This window comes from Patella vulgata, chromosome 3, assembly GCF_932274485.2.
Source record: "Patella vulgata chromosome 3, xgPatVulg1.2, whole genome shotgun sequence".
In the NCBI taxonomy this organism is placed as follows: Eukaryota; Metazoa; Mollusca; class Gastropoda; family Patellidae; genus Patella; species Patella vulgata.
The window spans coordinates 15,731,273-15,753,450 of record NC_065881.2 but is presented as its reverse complement, the minus strand read 5'-3'; the positions used below and the strand labels follow the sequence as shown (position 1 = coordinate 15,753,450).

General features: G+C 36.3%; 1 protein-coding gene across 5 annotated transcripts in view; it reads right to left on the bottom strand.

Annotated features, from left to right (window-relative positions):
• LOC126816169 (alpha-2 adrenergic receptor) overlaps nt 1–22,178 on the bottom strand; it is a 112,330-nt gene that overhangs the window by 14,304 nt on the left and 75,848 nt on the right. Inside the window, exon 1 of one of the 5 annotated variants that reach the window (XM_050542420.2) lies at nt 4,905–5,063. The exons of 1 other annotated variant lie outside the window; for it this stretch is intronic. The gene's annotated coding sequence lies outside the window, so the exon portion shown is untranslated. 3 more of the 5 variants (XM_050542423.1, XM_050542422.1, XM_050542421.1) reach the window with 3 other exon arrangements.

The following is a 22,178-nucleotide window of genomic DNA, read 5'->3' as shown; positions in this document are numbered from 1 at the left end:
CATTATAATAATGAATGCATTAATGAATGGAATGTTACGTCCTACGTTTGTGTTCCAAGACGGGTATACGCCATGCAGTGTGCTTTGTGGGAATGTTTGGTCTGGTAGTAACTGAATTCCAACCGTCAAGGGTTCTTTTACGTGCATACCAAGGTATAAACGGGACTTTGGTTTTGGCTCCTAATAATCTTGCACAGATAGTCATTGCCGTACAACACGATTTTTTAAGATACATTTTAATACTTTATATTATAAGCCTAGACATTATATTTATAAATAACTGAAGTGAAATGCGGTTTACTTTTCCGTACCAATCGGGGCAATGCAGTGTGCGATTGGGAGGGGGTGATTTCCCCGAGGCCCTGCGGTACTATGGCCGGCTCTTGTTTGGATTCCCAGCTGTCAATGGATCTTTGACGTACAGACTATGAAATCCATGGAACCTCGGTTATTCGTTAGCACAATTAGATGTATTTCATTGCCATATATTCCGCCCTGCACCACTGACAAAGGTGAAGTCCGAGACCTCGTGGTCAGTGAGCAGGTGCCATACTCACTTGGCGACCCTGGTTTTCGTCACAATGGAAGTTTATAGTTTATATATGAATCCACATATAATGCTGTAAGTAAATAAGTTAATCCACGCCAGGTAGTTAGAGGAAATCGGCTTATTTGTAGGTTAGATTTTAGACATAGATATCGATATGGTATTAAGTGGTAGGAAATCTAAACACCAGATTAACAAGGGCCACCTGGACTTAATTAATATATCATTTATACATGTGTTTATTATACAAAACACAACAGCGACAGGGCTATTGAAGACGGGAATACGCCACATAGTGTGCTATGGGGAGTAATGTTGCCCCGACTGCGGCACTACGGCCTACTCTTATATCAAATTCCATGTGTGAAGGGATATTTCACGTCCTCGCCAAAGTGTACACAGGACCGGTTTTTCGCCCTATCCCCACAACTAGACAATATCCTTGGCAGGTCCTCCACTCTGCACCACCGACAAATAGAAGCGACGCCGGAAAATCCCGAGAAACTTTCTCGGTTAACACTGGGAGCGCACCCGAGACTTCCTTGTTAGCGAGCCAGAAGTCAAAATGGCGTAAATTTGTAATTAGTTCTTTTTTTTCGACCCGTTTATGGTCGACAGGGGAATTTGTTATGGCGACAGTAGTGCCAGACTGCCAATTGTTTTATTTAGTCAAGGGACCGGAGTCGTGTTGGAAGTGATAATTGTCCGACGCTTTTCTATCTCTCTATAGATATAATAGACAATAGCAATGACCTAAAGCTAACACCGTTTAGCTTCATATTTAATTTCACCCACCCTGAGTTTTCACTTTACTTGTTATATTTCCCGTTTGCGCACGTACATTTCTAAAATTTATTTATGTATTTCTACCTCCAGACTTGGAGGGATGGGGTAGGGTGGGGGCTGAATAATGTGAATGATAACAATATGTCCTAAGCTGATCTTATACTATAATTAATATTCAGCTAATCTATCCAATAGAATCAAGTGGATCTTCAACAACAATATCTAGCTGCAGATCGTGACCAATAACATCAATCTGATATTAAACAATTATTAAACAGATCCTAACCAAATAGTATCAAGCTGATCTTAAGCAATATCATGCAGCTGATCGTAACCAAATAGAATCAAACGGATTTGAACCCATAATATCAAGCCGATCTGGAAATATAATATCAAACTCTAATATCAAGCGGATCTGAAACTATAATATCAAGCTGATCTGAAACTATAATATCAAGCTGATCTGAAATTATAATATCAAGCGGATCTGAAACTATAATATCAAGCTGATCTGGAACTATAATATCAAGCGGATCTTAAACTATAATATCAAGCGGATCTTAAACTATAATATCAAGCTGATCTGGAACTATAATATCAAGCGGATCTTAAACTATAATAATAAACTGATCTGGAACTATAATATCTAGCTGATCTGGAAACATAATATCCAAGAGATCTTAAAAACTATAAAACAAACTTATCTTTAATTTTAATAGTAAGCTTATCTGGAATTCTTTTTTTTTTTTTTTTTTTTTTAAACCTACGAGGAAAGTATAAAATAAAATAAACAGATTGCGTGAGATGATGTCTAACAGGAAAGTATTACAAAATAATCCGGAAACGGTGAACGTAATGCTACTTGATTAAGGAGTTTTGAACAGTAACGCCGGATTAAATATTCATGCTCTCTTTTTCTTGCAGTAAATCAATTTTAATATTTGCCTACACTAGTTGTCTATTCCAATGAAATGGTTTTCTATAGTCGTGCACACGTCGCCAACCACAAAAGGATATTATAATTTCAAATTGTCAATAGTATTGTATATAAAGTATAAGCAATAAAAATAACTTCAGAATAAACATAGACGTATTGTGTGTCATAATATTAATATTTATGCTTTATTGCAAGATGTTACACAAAAATGAGCTTCACATCGTCAGCTATTCTAAAGGAGCTAGACCTCGAACTCAGTATTATTCATAATATTTAAAATTTTAATTCTATATCTCTGTTGCTATCTTACCGTGAAAACATGGAGTCATAATATCTTATATTTAAAAAATACAGTGGTCATTTTAGAATCAGAACAGGACGACGTCGTGTACTCTATGATTTTGAGCACTATTTGTAATGAACAAAGAAATACATACCCCAGTAATAAAATGGCTAATTCACAAACGATAAAATAATATAAATAAAGAAAACGCGTGGAATGGACTGCGCAGGTGCATCCGTCTGTCGTTCAGTTTGACTTTTAACATATTGCACCGAAAATTTTCCTTCCAAAGAATAGAGGTATGGGCCCTTTAAACATTACTAGCTTTGACGTCAATTTCGATTCCAAAGTCCGCCAGAATCGTTCAAATGCAACGATGTCTATATATTATTGAATATACACAAAAGCTATAGATAATATGAATTTAAATAGAAAATTAAAGCTGGGGAAAGTGGAATACGATATTATCTCCTAAGTGGTCCTTGACCAAAATTGAAAATATTTATCAACTAGATCCACGTATTTGTGTACATCCCATTTCCATCATACCCTCATGCACGATTCCCGTCACTACAAGAATACCATAAAGACAACACAATTTTAAACGACAATATGGATATCAGTAAATTGCATTAATTTCAATGAAATATATTTTTGTTTTAGCTTTATGAACCTTCAAACTAGAAGCGGTATCGGGTGATCTGGAGACGGTTATCATAGCCTGCTTCGTGTACGACATTTGTCACTACTTACGGCTAACCGGGGCGTCTGGGTTTAAAAGAAATTACCGATAATGATTTACTGAATTAAAACGGGGCGTAGCCACCTGTAACTCCGAGTTCATTGTGGTAATGGATATACCAAATTTATGGTGTGTTAGCCACTTTAAACTGTAACCACGAGTCCATTGCGGTAATGGATATACCACATTTATGGTGTGTTAGCCACTTTAAACTGTATTATTAAGAGACTGATGTAATGAAAAATGAAAGGACGAATGAAACATGTCTAAGCATACTGTAGTAAGCCAAGAATGTCAATGAAAATAATGAATTATACATACCACCTATTCATGAATGTTGATTACTATTGATATTTCGTTTTCAGACTTGTTGATTACAAAAATAAATATTGAGACAACACCTCCTTTATCTTCTAGTAGTGAATGGACGTGCAGAATTCAGTAAAAACTTATCAACTTACTTACACATGTTGATTTTCAATTTCCATTATCGCCATTGAAACGGAATGGAGGGTTGTGATGAATATGATATGCGCACCCGGTGCACTTGCTACGAATTCGATCATCTGTGTCACTTCGTTCCTTTTCGTCACATATTGAACGAATTGTTTAACGTCTACGGCTATTGATGGAGTTTTAACACAAAATAAAATGAAATGAAAAGCGGTTTAACGTCCTACTTTTCTGCACCGATTTGGCTAATGAAAATGAAGACGGGCAGCGGCGCTACGCTTTACTCTTGTTTCGAGTCCAACTGTCAAGGGTCCGTTTACGTGCATGACAATCAGACCTCGGTTTTTCATCCCATCCGAACAATTAGACACTGTCATTGCCTGGTCATCCGTCCTGAAACCAGTCACACTGGAAAATCCCAGGAGCCGTTCTCGGCCAACACCGGGATCGAACCTTGGACCCCTGGTTAGCGAGCAAGCGCCTTACTCACAGAGCCACCACGGATCCCTGGCGTCTTAACACACACAAATCATAGACATCAATGTTTTGGGTGTAGATACATTTAATATTTATATGTTGTTTACGATCAATACAGCTTTAAACAGGTGTTTTGGTAAGGCATGAACGGGTCTATAATTTAATGGTGTGGTATTCAATACATATATTTACTCGGTCAAGTTGAATTTTAGAATAATCTACAGAATCAACCCATGAAAACCAAACGGAGTTATTTTTTGCGGACTATTCGATAAAACAGCAATATCACTATATTGTGTAGTTTTATGACATCTGCCAGTAATCGACGGAATAGTTTACAAACCTATTCAGTTATTTTCTGCGGGTTGTTCTATTGAACAGCCATAACATTAATTTTATTTTTATGACATCTACTAATTATTAACGACATTGACACCTACTAGTTATTAGCGGCATTGTTTAAACACTAATTCAAATCTGACGATTTCTGAAACATTAAGTAGTGATATGCCCTCTTGCCATAAAAATATTTTACAACTGATGGAGGTCTTGTAGCGAAATACTCATAAACTATAAATGACCCTGATACAGCGTGACAGCTATTAAAACCGGTATCTATGTGTTTTTCTATTAAAGGTTATTTTCGTCTTTATCTTAAATCATGATATTAGCAACTCACCTTCTGGGATAGTTCCATTTTAGACACCCGCTAAGCTGTTGTCGCTCCAACAGTCACAGTGTTATCAATACCAGCATTAAACATCTAATGCTATAATAAATACCAAACGATTTGATCATCTCCACCAACTATGGGCTATATATGACCATCATCAGGCCTGAATCAATATTAGCAATAATAATGGATGGCTCTCTCTTGTACGACTCGATATACTCATCCAAATTATTAGAAGTCGACAACAATCATAGTGATCTTCTATATATACATTAGCTTACAGACTTTATAAGTCTTTGGTTGGTAGCTGAAAATTGATGTAATTAATTATTCTGTCCAATAACAAAACATGATATAAAATGATAATGAGCGCCATGTTTCAAGAAATGAACAAGGGATTTTGTTCAAGGCGGCCAATTCGTCATTCCCCGTAATGAAACTATCATAAAAACTGTTAAGAACTAACTAAATGGTGTCAGAAGACACGGAAAAAATTCAAATTTGGTAACATCCAGACGTATAATTTGTTTTAATTGGTATTTTATGATTATTTTTATATCGAAACTCAGACTTCTTTATCATTTTATTGGTTATAATTTTGGTAATTATGTATACGAATTACTGTCCAAATAACACTGGTGATTGGGTTGTCCCCCAAGGTAACAACTAATCCAGTAATTCCAAATTTGCAATATTAGGGCCGCGTAAACAACTCAGAGAAAACTTATATCATAAACTTTTGCCAGTTGTTGAACCCAATTTAATTTATTTAATAAAATATTGTTTAAATTAACTCATAGTTTGAGTTATTGTGTTAAATACTACTCTATATGTGTAGTACTGTGAGATAACAGTCAAGATAATTTGTAATTTAGGTAATAAAACGCAAAACATCGTGACTAATAGTTATCATTTGCATTAAATTCAATAAAACAGTATTGTATCGTCTATAACAATTAAGGGCAAAATGCAACCATGCAAAAATAGTGGAAACGAGAAAAGACAAAATAGATTTGTGTTTGCAATAGTCATGTTTTTATTTATTTGCAGACTATTGGCCCGGAAAATACTCACGTTTCCCTTCAAGCGATAAAACGGAAATAGAAGTAAACCTGCCCGCAAGGTTCCGGTAAACCCGTTGATTTGAACCAATCGCGCCATACTCAAATTTTGACTGCGAATAACCTGATTGAAAATAGTTGTTCCATATTGAATTCGGAGCTTATTCTGAATTCAATTCCGATTAGACCCCTAGTGTGAAATCACCTTAATATAACTTGGAATAAAAGTTTGGTCCGCGATATGTTCGATTTAAGCGCCTAAACTATTTAAATCGATAGAAAACAATTACTACCTTTAGAGTGAGCGTAGAATGCTACATCGAACCCAGGGTCGGGGAACATCCTATTACAGCCTTAATCTTAGTAATTAACGTTGATAATCATACGCAAACACAATATAAAGTGATTTTAATGACGTTTCTATCCGTGAGGGTATTGTCTTGGGTTTTCCAGGTGCAGGAAAGGAATATTACGTCATGATATTCTCCGTTCTAATGCCTAGAATCGGAAATTTAATATAATATTTCTTTAGATATTAATCATCCCACACCCATTATTGTCTATATTACATGAACTATGTGCCGAAAGCACATTAAGGGTGTAAATATCCTGTTATTTCTCAGATTATAATTATACACGTGCTTCGATAAGAGAGAGAGAGAGAGAGAGAGAGATGTTGACTCGACACAAACTAGGTCATTTTGGGACTATTGCAATTTTACTTTACAATGACTATCGATACCATTCAGTAGACGACCACCGTCAAGGCCGGTTACATTATTCCTATGGCTGTCTCCCGGGCCCATGCACTTGATTGTTTTAGTTATTGCTTGGAATGTCTGTGTCTGTGTAGTTTTTGTGTTGTCCACAGTTTTATATTATTGGTTTTGTTTGTGTGTAGTACGGTCTTCCTGCCCTTATCATGAGAAACATCACATTCTTGTAGAAGTACAAAGACGAATATCCTCGAGATTCCCTTTATTTATGAACAACTACGCCAGACATTGAGAAAATTACATCACAACGGGGAATCGGGTTATATAGCCATATAATGTCTACAATGAAACATCAGAATATTATGTCCCAACAATAATAAAGGTTTTATAGCCAGTATGTAATTATTATATTGTCTAAATTTACATAATATCTTTTTTTTTATTTCCCCTTGTAGAATATTCAGTATTGTATAAGTCAAGGACAAATTATATGCTATGGCACGAAGCCCATTTTTATTTACTCGTATTTAGGGGTTGTGGGGTCGAGTGGCTCGAGGTTTGTCATTGAGTCAATTAACGTGGTTTTGATTCCCTGCTTGTAGGTGACAAGGAGTAGGGTCGCCTGTCCAACTTTGTGGTATTTCTCCGGGTCAAGTTATTGAAATAGAATTGAACGTTATGTTAGTTCTAAAATTAACTAGTTTAAGTCGAGTGGACGTTAAACCACATTTTTCCGTCGTCCGGATTTCAAATGGTTCTCTGCCACGTGAGGCTAGTGCGCGTGTGTCCACACGACCCAATTTAGTTCTTTTGCAAACGTGGCTTTTCATTTCTCGTAGCTGGCATAAAATGTGGTTTAACGTCATACTTTTCTTCACCAACCGACGCAAACACGCCATGCAGTGTGATGAGGGAAATTGTGGCCAGGCAGCAGCATCTCCTGCAATTCCTCATCGAATTATAATGCCGAAGGTTATTTCCCTCGTATTTTTGGCCCCATACGAACGACTAGACGCTATTCCTTGACATACCTTCGCCCCCCCCCACCACCACCACCAAAGGAAAGCAGCCTTGGTTGTTTAGCCCCAGGGAAAGTAAGCTTGACAAAAACATGTGTATATTGGGTATATTATATATATATTCGGATTACTTGGCATATTTTCGTTGTATAACCAGTAAAACGGCGTACATACAGTAATATAACCTACAACAGATAAATTATGCAATCTCAGGAAAACATGAGTAAATCTGTCGTACAGTGTTTGTCTTGCATTGATTTTATTTGGTATTGGCATCTCAAATAACGCAAGATTAGTCATTAAAGGGAGTGAATAAATATTCCTGTCTTACATAGACATGCTACCCAGTCTACCCCAAACAGATCAGCAGTAAATATCCGCTATAACTGAGAGGGGATGAGGGAGAAACATCAGGTTTAACGTCCACAACTAGGTCATTTATGGACTAAAATATGGTTCAATTTTATTTTAATAATTCGCTTGCGCGTAGAGGCCGTTAACAGTTGCAGGGGTGGGGGGCAGAGAAAACCCACGTGGTTGAACAGGCGACCCTATTCCTTGTCACGTACAAACAGGGAATCGAAACCAGGCACCTTGACTTAATGGCAAACCTTCTAATTAAATGCAAACCATTCGTTAAACCATTCGCCGCCCCCTCCACCCTACACCACCCCCTCCTGAGAGGGTGTGACATCGGGGCGAGTTAATAAGCTCTCAAAAATAACTTTCTTTCTTCAAAAAAACTAAATTCTAAAATACTTTTTTAATTTATTAAGAAGAAAATAAAGGTGTAGGAAGAAAATCTGAATAAAAGATATTTACTATCAAAAATAGTATGCGAAGCATAAAATGAGTAAAAGGCACCAAGTCTGCCCGAGCAGTTTCTGTTACTACGTCCGATGTAAACAATACACGTCCTATCCACGCCGTATGATGTAATGTCACATATAGACATGAAAGTGAATTTAGCGATCTGTCATCTTGAAAATTTTATCGGCGATATAACTTCGGTGGAATAGACATAGCAAGGACTGGGGGCGTTTGGAAAAGCTGGATCATGAAAAATTTATGAAATATTTTATATTTATTATGCTGGAACATTATTTGTTTATCATATCATCCCGTAAGGTGTGGTACTTTTCAATCTTTTCTACTATCTCTCTGTGTTGTACAGCATTCCACAATATTTTCAAAAATCTAGAGTTCCACAAGATAGGTCTTTTCAAACCCCCTTATCTCCTTGTGTGGTGCCATATTTCGCAAGATTTTCACAGAGTTAAAATAAGGCTCGTACATTATTGCTATGAAACCGATTGCAACAACACAGTTAATCCAGAATATCAAAATCATAGTGGTAAATTCCTTCACAAAGACATAAAAACACAAATCACAAAAAACCCAATGTTAACCGAACGTCAAAGTCATAGTGACAACTTCCTTCTCAAAGACATGAAACAAATAACAATTCATCCCCAAAAAACCTCCCCAACGATAACCGAATGTCAAGATGAATATTGAACAACTTTATCAAATGTTATCATTGAAAACTGATTACGACAAAACGTGTTTTTTTCTTTGCAGAGGCACAATAAGAAATGCGCATTTGTCATAATTGATCTTTAAATAATGAAAGATTGTTAATTTTACAGAAACATATGTGGTACATGTTTTTAAATACATGACAATTCAGCAAATTAAAGGGGATAGCAGCCCAACATTGATAAGGCGAGAGTACAATCGCCAAAACGTCGCTTGTATAATAAACCAGTAATTGTTATCCAATAAGGTCCGACTTTACTGACTCTACCGGGAAAATTATACGCCATGCAATGTGTTATCAGGGGAATTTTACCCGCCTACTCTTTATAGAATTCCACATGGCAAATGTGTTTTTACATGCAAGTCACCCTATACCCCGGTGTTTCGTGCTTTACGGGGTTTTTTTTGTACGGGCGGTGCTGTTTAAATCTACGTTTTGGCGAATTCCAGCTGCTAAAGGGTCGATTACGTACACGTCTACGGGTAATACGGGACCTATGTCTCAACTGAACGATTAGACATTGTTCCTTTCCAATTCCCCCTTCCTGTACCGAGGATGGCCGGGGCGGGGGGAATGCAATGCTGCAAAAATTTCGAGGAAAGTTCACCGCCAACCCCGAGATCGATCACTTCATCACTGAGCCACAGTGACGCCCTCAATACATTACAGGGCATAGCGTACGTATTTACAATCTGAAATGTCAAATTGGATAAAACTTTTGATTGAAGAAAGCTGCTAAAAGATAACACTCGTCTCAACAATAAATTCAGCCGTAGTCGAGACCGGTGTTCTACAAAGAATAAATATACCCTGCATTGTGCATCACAATATCCCAACAAAATTGACAAAAGTATTATATTAGTGAGCAGAAATTCGCCCATGTATCTGTTATCACTCATCACTTCAGTCAGTTATATAGAGGAATAACTCGTGTTTTCCTTTTGCGTTCGTCACTTCCGATTGTTGAAACCTGCATTACGTATCTATCGTAGCAATGATCACCGTGCTAAAATTATATTTGGGACTTGTTTAACCAGTTCTATCACATATATGATAATGACTGACACCAATATTGTCCTTTAAAGCTGTTGTTCGTCGTTGCAAAGTACAATATTGTGTAATGAATATCAGTTCTAAAATGGTCTTATTAAGAAAAAAAAAACGAACTTTGCGCTACACAGACGATCAAAACATACCAGCACCTCATTAACAGTACTGGGTAAAATCCTTTGATTGGCCTGGTTTTATCCGACTGAATTCTAGAGTGGGGTTTAACTTCCACTCGACACAAAACTACTGATTATCAGGGGATTATCTACCATTAATATTGAATAAGAAAAGACTTAATTGTATCAATTCATCCGCCAAGGACAGCGTATTACACAGTTTACAGTTTAAACAAAAGTTGATCATACAATACAACATCTGGGGTAATCATTTATGAACAATGTAATACAATAGGTCCATAAGCATCAACTATTGCTCGGTATTATGCCATTATCGGCTTTAATTAAACATCAAAGCTTACATTATATTTATTCCCTTATAGAAATAAAATTTAATGTTCTATCAATATTTGCAGGAATGAATGACTGATTTCCATTTAAATGATGTTGTGTTTAATTATATTATTCTAAAGTCTATGGTAATACAGATATTTAATGGAATTATGTCTCGATGACCTAAAGGGGCCCATACACGTTCAATAATTCCGTCAATATAATTGACTCTATATATTGACTCAATAATATTGAACGTGTGTGGGCTCTATTGATGTAAAATATTGTCAATAACCATCATTGCGTCAATATATTGACGGATCAAAACCATTTTGATTTTTATTGATGGTTCATCAATATATTGACGAACGGTCAATTTATTGAATGACAGTATGGATCGTTTGTGGAGAATCTGTCAATAATTGCGTCAATATTTTCATTCCATCTTTTTTTTCGCGGTTCTTCTTCGTCAACTGCCACGAGTAGCGCAACAGTGACCGCTGCATCTATTTTGAAAAATGACCAAAAAATGATGAAATTATTGATGGAAATTATTGATGGGGTGGATGGCTGAATAGTATAACGCGTGCGCTTTAGATCATTAGATCTGTCATGAAGTCAAGTAGCTCAGTTTTGATTCCCAGCCCGGCATGTGACAATGTGTAGGATCGCCTGCCTAACCACGTGGTGTAACCCCAGGTCCTCCAACTGTTAACGACCACAACGCGCAAACGAATTATTGAAATAGAATTGAACCCCATGTTAGTCCCGAAATGACCTACTTTTTGTCGAGTTAGCTAGAAATCCTTTCCTGATACTATTATTCAATATCGATAAATAGCCCTGACTGGGCTAATAAATACGGGTTATATTAGGCCAAATAAAAAAAAATACCGTCCTTTTTTTAGCCAAAATCGCCGACCCTCAACTTTTCTCTCTCATTTTCCAGAACCTATCATTTGCTTGGTCTTGTCGTGATTTTCTCCGGGCAAATTCCAACACTGAAATGTCGGTATATATTATTTTCAAGAATCTTACACAGTAATCAAACTAGAAATGGTAGGACAGTAAAAACCCCATAAAGGAAATAATAAATATTTTCCAACCCTATTTTGTGGGTCAGGTAATCGAAAACATATGACACATGACATAGTACAAAATGATTAATGGTATCAAAATTGAATCTGATCTAAGAATAAATGAAATGTGGTTGAACTTCCTACTTTTCTGCACCGATGGGGATAATGAAGACGGGCATATGCCATACAGTGTGCTATGGGGGACATTATGCCCTGACAGCAGCGCCACGGCCTACTTTAATTTCGAATTAAAACTCAAATACCAAATACAGCTCATTTATAATGGTAATGGTGTTATTAATAACCCTATAGTATATATAAGCCAGCAGTATGTTGGGTTCCAACTGTCGTGCGATGCATTACGATAGGATTGTCCGTATTGGTTCCACGATCTGGTACGTTCCGATACGTTCCGATACGGTCAGCACGATTGCTACAACTCACCCAAATGTATGATAAGACCCGATAGGATCATCATGATTACTCCACAATTAAAACCACGATTTAATTACCAGGATATAATAAAGATTGAGTATTGTATACCTCTAAATAAAAACAAGCAATCATATAATATTATAACAATAATATTGACTAACAAACTTAATTAATGCATATCTGACATTTGAACAATTACACATTCATTTTACGAGCAGACACCTGCCCATAACATTATTTAAACTTTATTATCTCATAATATTGACTAACTAACTTAATCCATGCATATGTGACATATGAACAATGACATTCATTTTATCTGCCCTTAAAATTATTTAAGCTTTATTGCGACTCAGTTGGCTGAAATATGATATATGTCAAATTCGTGTATACAGTAACATGCTTTTAGTAAACTATACTCGCAACCTTTGAATTCTGTTGATATTCCGTGCAATAATCTAATAGCAAGCAAACATAGTTAAATCTGAAACGGGGGTGAATGAGCACCCTTGTCAGTGGTGTAGGACGGAATGCCTGACAAGGACAGCTATCTATCCGTTCGGATGTGATGACAAAACCGAGGTCCTATGTGCACATTGGCGTGCAAAAATAGATCCCTTAGCAGTTGGAATTGGATATAAGAGTAGGCCGTGGCGTAGGCCCGTCTTCATTAGCAGAGACGGAGCAGAACAGTAGGACGTTAAATGCCATTTCATTTCATTTTGAAGAGTGTCTTCTATGTTTCTGGATTTTTTTATGTGTTACTCATTCCCAGCAAGGGTTTCCGTGACAAGGGCAGAAATGAAATTAAATGAAATGGGTTTAACGCCCTACTGATCTGCTGCGAACTGGGCTAATGAAGACGGGCATACGCCATACAGTGTGCTATAAGGGAAATTTGCCCAGACAGCTGCACTACGTCCTACTCTTATATCGAATTCCAACTTCAATGGATCTTCATCAAGCAAATTCTGTATATATTTGCCTACTATTCACATTATACCCGTATCATTTGCTTGATAAAGACGAGAGTATCCCCGTCAAAACGTCGCTTAGTATTAAACTCAGTAATTGTGTATACATAAAATTGTACACTGTGTTAATGTGTTCAATTACTAAATGCCAATCAAAGATGATGTTATGTATAGTTTAATGGTCGAGTGCGAGACATTAAGTAATATATTGATATTGCACGAGTGCAATCCAGGCACTATCCAGCACGTGCATTTCAATAAAATACGTCACGCGAGTCCAATATTGCAACTAGTATAGATAACCTACGCTTGGCACATTGCCCGTACCATTATGTGGAATAATGGTACGCCAACATCAAAGGATGACGTCACATCTGTATTTTAAATATATACAAATATATTATTTACAAAGTGATTCGCGTGAAAATGCAACTCAGTGATAGTATAAAGACTAGTGTCTCGTAGGAAACAAAATCCATTATAAGTGGGAAACGATTATCTCTGTGAAAAATTAAATATGACAAAATGAGTCTTTTTACATTTCAATGGGAATGTTGATCATTTAAATAAAACTATAATTTGATAATAAAATAATCAAAATGTTTGTTCTTATTTGACCTACATACATTTATACGCCTACTAGCACTACAGGTGCAGTTCTTATGTTTATTATTCATTCAGTGATTGTACTTGTTGCTGGAAAACATCGGGTTATATGTTGTAGTAATGGGCAGTATGTGGTGATATTGAGTTAGTATTGGCGTGGTATTGGGTGGTATTGGGTAGTAATGGGTAAATCGTAAGCTGGAAAAACTTTAATTTATTTGTTACTTGGAGGAAATTTGTGCATCTATTTAAAGCTTAGACGTTGGCGAAACATTGAAACATGCACCCATTTCTGATTGAATGTACCTTGTAACACGTAATACAAGCTTCCGCTGCATTCGTCATTTCCGGAAACTACTGTGATGGGCACTCAAGTTTTATTCATCCAGTCCTTTTGTACGGAAGTCTTACAAGTGCATTCTCCTTAAATGTCAATCGTCTTAGAGTATTGAGTATTGAAGTTAAGATTTTATCACAAGGAACTGCATTATCAATAATATCATACTAATGTGATTAAAATTGGGGTTTGTATCTTCCTTTTGTCGACCCATTATCGATTATAGTGATTAATGAGGGTACTGGTCGCGCCAGCCAAATAATGGATGGGTTTTGATTATAGATATATGCCTGACAGAAATTAATTTATTCCATTTAGTCTATCGAAAGATCAGGTTGCGTTGATTTGGAATAATGTCGTCTAATTATGAATTATTGGGCGTTGTAGATTTATAAGAATACATTTCTGGACACCTCTGATATTAAATGAGAAAGTTGCTATATCTCATTGACGATAAATGTAAAAAGCTTAATGGTATTTTTGATAAATGTATTAAAGTCGCGTTATGCATACATTCTAATATACCTCGCTGTCTATCTATTAATAAATACATCACTATTCCGCACTTTGAATTATTTTCAGGTAAATTAACACATCATTTCGTACTTTACATATTAATAATTCATTAACTTTTCTATATTAAGTCAACTGAAATAGGGTTCAACGTCCTACTTTTCTGTAGAGACTGGGTTAATGCCTTATTATATATCTAGTGTCTGTAATGAAATTTTAAAGTCGTTCGTCGGCTCTTGAGAGTCGCCATTTTAGACAAATGTCATTAGCATGGTTTTAGGTCACAAACCATTCTTCCTTATCAAGGGTGGAGCAGAAACGTATGACGTTAAACCCCATTTCATTTCAACTCATTCTTTGGGGTAATTTCTTTACAATTTCTAGTCTCATTTATCCGGCATTAAAGTATTGGTGCTGAAGCAAAATAAGTGATTCTGTAATACCAGAATAAAATATCTAGGTATCTGAATGTTAGTATGCTATTCAGATGACCACAAAGAAGCTAGTTTAAAACTGCAGGTGAATTTAAGCCAAGAAAATGTAACTTTGAAATGAATTAAAGACGAAACCTACATAACTGTTCTGACAGCCATGGTCAGAGGTTATATAGTCAATAACGTAGTCGTGTATTCTCTTTGAAACCACCGAATTGTACAAAACGTGATAAAATACGCATGCCAAACCAACCGGAAGCCGAGCATCTAATCCAATCAATCCATCAGTTTGCTTACACATTAAAGTCTTCTCGAAGACAGGTAGCGAGCTGATGTTCATAAACTGACCAATATGTCCCACCTTTGAAATGAAATGAGGTTTAACGTAATACTGGTCTGCTCCGACTGGACTAATAAAGGCGGGCATACGCAATACAGAGTACTATGAGGCATATTTGACCCGGGCAGCAGCGTTATAGCCTACTCTTATAGCAAATTCAAACTATTAAGGGTTCCTTTACGTGCATGCCAATTTGTACACGAGATCTCGGCTTTTTGTCCGATCCGAACGACTTTACGTTGTCCCTTACAAGACTTTCTCGGCCAACGCTGGCATCGAACACGGAATCTCCAGGTTAGCGAGCCAACGTCTTACTCACTGAGCCATCGTGGCCCCAGTCCTACCTTTGAACTCATACAGCAAAGTTAAGCTGATTTAAGCGTTGTTAAGCGTCCGAACGGCACATATTAAGACAGTGACGCGACAATCGACACTGATAATTAGTAGATCTAGAATGCAACCCTGTGATCATGATGTAGTTCTACTGCATCGGAAAAGCACTATACAATGCAAATTTTTAATATGTTAAAAAAATAAATTTCTATCAAGCAATTAATTCGGCTTTCGTGCTAGATCCTCGTAACCAAACCATATTGATGACATTTATCTTGTTAATTCAAAATTATGATTTCAGCTCTTGACAAATTGCTAATTAAAATTTAATGGACACTATTGTCAGAAATACAAACACCCTAATAATCATAGTTCAATCTAGCCTAGCACATGTTTTTATTTATTATCTGTACTCCACTTACAAACGTTAAACGTCTGCTTTTTTTGTTATATCTATTATCATAATTGTGAGATTTTTTTTTAGGCTTTTCTGTTTGTTCGTGATAAAATCAGAACTGACATACTACAGTTTTTTCCCCGTATCAGAGCATTTTCGCTTTTTTCGTGAAAGCTCGGCCATGATGAAAGTAAACGTTATTAACAATCTTTAATCAAATTATAACTGAGGGGTTCTCAGCTAGAAAATAAAAACATTACATCCTGTCAATTAATACGTCAATTATAAAAAAAATGTCCATTAAGATGGACGATCACAAACAAATTACAGGCAGTAAAAAAACAGTTGAAAGGTCTCAAAAACATTCCCTCGACTCCTAGGGCCAAATCAATTAATAGAGCGATCAGTTCACGCCAACAACAGTGATCTTATTTACTTTACGACATAAGGCTATTGGTGTAATGGACGGACGAATCCGAGATATCATATTTTGGATAAACGGTTATAGAATGGTAGTAAATCATCAAAGAGAATTTATAAAGAGAACGAGCGTACAAGAATCGATAGATCAGCACCTTGGCCATTCATCTGCCTTTCCAAAGAGACTCGGATACATCTCTTCACATCGCAATCTTTCGCTTAATATCTCCTTCATTAATATTTGCTTCTTGGGTATTCGAACTTCAAAAAACAAGAAATCCTGTGTCATGAAATAATATGCTGCATGTCTGCTTTGATGTTCGACAATAAAGCCACTTCCGATAGAATACAGAAGCCACGTCTTTTAATACGGACGCTTTATGGTTAGCTTGCATCAATCTCTTAACAACGTATGTCTTAGACACGGCTTAATCATGTAAGTGGGATTTGATCATCAAATTGCCTTACCTTTGCGTGTGTGTCACAAGAGCTATTTATATTCTAGACAATGTCAATAATATCTTACAAGTGGTTGTCTGGTGACTAGATTTAAGAATGAAATCAAGCGATTCTTAGTTTGAGCAATCTACTAAGATCAATGGAATTTCAAAACAATTTCCCAGCATTTAGTATGATTTATCTCCACACGAGGTCATTTCCGATACATTATAAAATAAGTCTATAATGTTATTAAAACCATATTTAATTAGTCACTTCATGGTATGGTAGTTCCCCCCAAGTGCGTGATATTTTTGTTATGTATTTTCCCACACCATGATATTTATGTGACTTGGAGAGGTCATTTCGGATACATTATTAAATATGTCTATAATTTTATTAAAACCATATTTGGATCAAATAATCTTTCCGTTGCTGAAAATATTACCATTTTTAAGACCTTACATGAGTTTTTTAACCTTTCTCAACGATTCTAAAAATTATTATTTTCAATTCTCTTTAAAATTCCCTAATTTAATAGATATTTTACTACAAGTTTTTCATTTTTATATAATATAATTACATGTACTGTAAATACCTTGTATATATGTAAATACTTTATTATTGTAAATTATACTGTATACAGGGAGAGGGTTTTCACATAGGCTCTGCCTGTTACCCAATCCTATTCATGTTGTTTGAATAAAATATGTTTATACAAAATATTTAATTAGTCACTTCATGGTATGGTATTTCCTCCCAAATGCGTGATATTTTTGTTATGTAATTTTCCCGATTCAGTATAAAACATGCGTATTAATTAAAACCATTTTAATTAGTTACTTCATATAGTATTTCATCCACAGCTTCGTGACTTGGAGAGTCTCGAATATCCTTCCGATTCATTACAAAATATGTTTATAATTTAATTAAAACCATTTTAATTAGTCACTTCATAGCTAAGTATTCTTCTACTGCTTCGTGATATTTTGGTTGCCTTGTACAGTCTCTAAAATCCGTTCCGATATGTTACAAAATATGTGTATAATTTGATTAATACCATATTTTAATTAGTCACTTTATGTTATGGTATTTTGTTGGCTTTGAGAATCTCTAAAATCCTTTCTGATTTATAACAAAAACCTGTGTACTATATCTTAATTAATCACTTTCAAAAACTTAACTTTACAATGCCAGTTAAAGAACAATTTATCAGCAAGACTGAAGTCTGCTTTATGATCCCCATTAAGGATACATTATGAGAGATCAGACAAAGAGCGGGAAGATCTCACTATAATAGTTAAAAGATAGATAATGTAAAGGGAATTTGGCAAAAATTTCAGTCAAATTGATTCATACTAAACAGAGAATTTAGCAATTGAATTTTGGGCCTAGCCTCGATCATCATTACTAAAGTAGGTACGATAAAAACATAGTCTCGATTATCCTTTTTTTTATTTAATCAGCAGCAGCAAAGACCTGCAATAGGCAGATTCAGCCCTCGAATAATGTAGGTTTAAGGTATTGTCTCCTGGTAGAATGTAATTTGTTTTATATCTACGTGCTACAGCGCGCACGTGCTAACCACTTAGGTGGGGTTGGATGGCTGAATGGTTAGCGTGCGCGTGCTGTATCATAAAGTCTGTCATTGAGTCGACTGGCGTGGTTTCGAATCCCCGGTTGTACGTGACAAGGAGTAGGGTCGCCCGTCCAACCTCGTGGGTTTTCTCCGGGTCCTCCGGTTTCCTCCCACTGCTAAAGACCCCTATGCGCAAGCGAATTATTGAAATAAAATTAAACCATATGTTAGTCCCGAAATGACTTGGTTTGTGTCGAGTGGACGTTGAACCCATCTCTCTCTCTCTCTCTCTCTCTCTCTCTCTCTCTTTGCACGCGTATGATTTTATTAAGCATCACTATACAGTTTAGTTTAAGCAGTGGTACAATTATCATCAAAGCTAACATGTTCTAGGCATCGACGAATAAAATTGCTTATCTCGGCCAAGACTTCCACCAAGTTTAAATAACATTATACTTCAATTAGAAGCAGACTGGTTATGTTCCAATTGATGTGAAGGGCAGGCAGACATACATGTACATATATATTCGGATGACCCATTTTTAATAGTCCTGCTTTCTTTAGAAGCCAGGGGTAAAGAAATGGATTCTTGTATTTTTATGGAATTAGATTTGTGTGCATACATACATACATCCATGCATTACATACATAAAATACATACATACACATTCGGACGACCCATTTTTTATAATCATGCTTTCTCTATAAGGCGGGGGTATTTTATAGAATTAGATTTGTGTATTAGAGAGAGAGAGAGAAATGGGGTTTAACGTCCACTCGACACTAACTAGGTCATTTCGGGACTAAAATATGGTTCAATTTTATTTCATAGAGTCTGTCATTGAGTCGACTGGCGTGGTTTCGAATCCCCGGTTGTACGTGACAAGGAGTAGGGTCGCCTGTCCAACCTCGTGGGTTTTCTCCGGGTCCTCCGGTTTCCTCCCACTGCTAAAGACCCCTATGCGCAAGCGAATTATGTAAATAAAATTAAACCATGTGTTAGTCCCGAAATGACCTAGTTTGTGTTGAGTGGACGTTAGACCCCATTTCTCTCTCTCTCACGGACTTTTATTAGTATCGCAATAAGATGATTTTGTATCTCATAATTCAATAAGAGCCATACAAGAGTTGTAATGATATTGGTGAACAGGCCAACTTTAGTAAGCGGTTTAGTGATGGCCAGATAATATGAGTTGCCGCAATCATTGTATTATCAAGAGTATTGACATAGCATGATATATGTGGTCATCTAAAGTCCCAAATACCCAATTCCACGCAAATACAGATTTAATATAGATAGCAATAAGTGCCTACAAGTATTTCGTCATACCGACGAGAATGCTCTTCAGGGACATCAAGACGCCTGATCGAAAATAAATGGAGAGTAAAAGTCAAGACTTCCGGTGCAGACTATATCGTCCAGTGCTATGATTTACTCGAGATTGACCGTCCTATTATTACGTGAGACGTGGCTTTCAACACAGCTCAGATTCTCTCTAATAGATGGATGACGAGAAACACTTTCAACTTTGGTTAATGCTTCTCTAGTAATTTCATTGAATCCATTCCAATTTTTCATCTAAATTAAGACAACAGGTACAGATAAAGAACCGGCTTTATGACGACAAAGATGAATTCGACTCCCGAGAACATCCGCAAGAAATGCATCACCCTCCTAGACTAAGATAAGTACATCACACTATCTTCATTTTGAAGTGGATATAAATGTGAAGACAGCGTCAGCGGTTTCCTGGTGACATGTAAGATTTAAAATGAGTGCCGATAATTGAAAATAATTATGAATCAAGTAGAAATATCTAACGACAATTCGTAATATTATATTCAATTTCAAAATCTTTCTCTTAAAGGAGCTAAATCGCTAACATTTGGGACCTAGAAATTGACAAAAGTGGGTCGCAACGCATATAATACTGTAATATGAATGTATTTAACCTGATTTACATTCAATGGTTTCCGTTTTTACTCCAATTTCAAATCAGTTGTTTGGCGAAATAAGCCAGCAGTCTCAAGCGAGTGCAAATTTCTAGCGTCTGGTTATTCCAGTCTACATACGCCGTTTGATTTGGTGCAATGTGTCTAGCCTCGTCCCTCGAGTCTCTTAATACATCTGGGGCTGAAGCGCATTATGGTACACGATTCGTGTACCAATGGTAAAATGTTTACTTTGTCTTAAATATTGGATATCAAAAGCCCATCTTTTTCCGGTAAGATCACAACATGAATGTTGATTTAATTTGACAAATAAATCGTGTTTTCAATGTTGAAGATTTTGGATAATATTGAGTTAGAGACTTTAGAGACTTTAAATGCTACTTAACCGTTGATGTCACGGGTCAGTCTAACCCTATCCATCGACAAAAAAATATTGGCTAATTATAACCGGGGTGCTGTATACGAAGTTGTGAATATTTAATAAAGCCTATACAACTAATAAATCAACCTCGTCACTATTTAATTAAAATTCAGATTTCTGTCTGTTCTTTCTATGATATTTGGCGCTGAATCGGTCTCTTATGCGTAATAATCACCTTTTTTTTTACATTGACATTTTGTATTGACGGAGTTGGAAGTGGCTTCATAGGATTTTACTTTTCTGCTCCAACCGGTATGCTAAAAGCTGGCATACGCCATGCATTGCTGCAAAGTTCTACACTTATTTCGAGTTCAAAGTGCCCGAGGAACTTGTACTATACACGGGATTTCGTTCCATACGAACAACTTAGATGCCTTTCCTTGTCAGATTCCTCGTCCTGTACCACTGATAAGGGAAATCCAGGTGGGATGTTATGGGCACCCACTACCGGGGTCTAACCCGGAAAACCCTGGTTAGCCAAATAGCGTCATGCTCAGCGTGGCACCGTGTTATGTTTATGGCTGTTCCATAACGCTGTGACTCGGTACTTAAATTGGCTGGACACATCATTTTGTTTAAAGGACCTAAGTCCGTAACTCAAAATCCTCCAAAATCTTCGACATCGAAAACACGAATTATTGGTCAATTTAAATCAACATTGATGATGTTAACTTACCGGGAAAAGATGAGCTCTTGATATCTGATATTTTCGATAAAATATTTTTTTTAACATTGGTACACGAATCGTGTACCATAATGCGCTTCAGCCCCAGTTGTATTGAGAGACTCGAGGGGCGAGGCTAGACACATTGCACCAAATCAAATGGAGTTATGTAGACTAGAATAACTAGACGCTAGAAATTTGCACTCGATTGAGATTGCTGACTTATTTCGCCGAACATAACTGATTTGAAATTGGAGTAAAAACGGAAACCATTAAATGTAAATCAGTTTATATACATTCATATTACAGTATTATATGCGTTGCGACCCACTTTTGTCAATTTCTAGGTCCCAAATGTTAGCGATTTAGCTCCTTTAAGTTGGTTTGTTTTAAAAAAAACTATGTAAAGAGGTATTTCATGAAAAGAATAAAAAATCAAATATAAAGCCGCATCATAAATTAATTCTTGGTTGTTATAAATAGGTTCGATATCTATTTTTAAAAATCCAGAAACCAAATAGA